Here is a 1,028-nt window from a genome sequence, read left to right on the forward strand (position 1 = left end):
ATGTTCATGGTACGATACCGGTAGATCAAACAATTAGTGAACACATCGTAGTTTATGGCATTTATTAATTATTTGACAGAGGAAATATGATAGATTAATAGAAATTGAGTTGCTGTAGGCGAAAACACTTCATTGAAAGGATGCATGTTTTAGCCTTGATAAACATACTGAAACAGACAGTAATGTTATGTATCGGACTTTTCTCTTCGGATTCTTTTCAGGCTATCTGGCCCATGCCCCTTTCATGTACATACCTGGTTTGCTTCCATGGCTAGCCATTAGCTGTTGGGGTGATCTTTGAGAAGTAAAGTAAGGATACAGATTTTTTCCAAAGGATGCGAAATCCTTTTCGACGGGATTGGTGATGGGCTCGTACTTAAAAGGAAAAAAATGTTGTCCAATATACAGGACTAGGACACCAGTGTGCACTATCTCACGACTAAAAGTAGCCTACCTTAGTACAAAAGTGGCTGATCAGTTTCACGCCTCTTTCAAAGCTGCAAGGTTATTTTAAAAGATGTGATTTATCCGAATTTAACGTCCATATCCAATGGGACCGAGATAAATGGGCGGAAAGGGTTAAAAAAAAAAAACAACTCCCCAAAACAACCCAAGTTTAGAATGCCCCGTTAGGGATTCGAACCCTGGGCCATCCACTCCGCTCCGTAGTCCATCATGAGCGAAAGGTGTGCCCGCATTCAGAAATGCCCAAAAAAAGCAGAATAGGATGATGGTTGCAACAACAGAAACCACCAAAATTAGCATGAAACAACACCAAAGCACTTCCAAAGCAACCCTCGAAACATTGTTTTGCGTTCTGTTTTTCCTGCCCAAGCATCCAACGAGGTAATATCATTGTAAAGCAAAGAATTCTCGAAATCAGTGCAAATTATGTTGGCCAAAGTTGTGAAAACTGAAGAACCACATTGTTTGGTGTGTAGGTCCTGTCACAACACGTGTCCCTCAGTTCTGGAGACAATGGGTGTAACTTCAAACCCTGGAGCAATGTGTCAGATACACTCTCACCC

This window comes from Aplysia californica, unplaced genomic scaffold (assembly GCF_000002075.1).
Source record: "Aplysia californica isolate F4 #8 unplaced genomic scaffold, AplCal3.0 scaffold00055, whole genome shotgun sequence".
NCBI lineage: Eukaryota > Metazoa > Mollusca > Gastropoda > Aplysiida > Aplysiidae > Aplysia > Aplysia californica.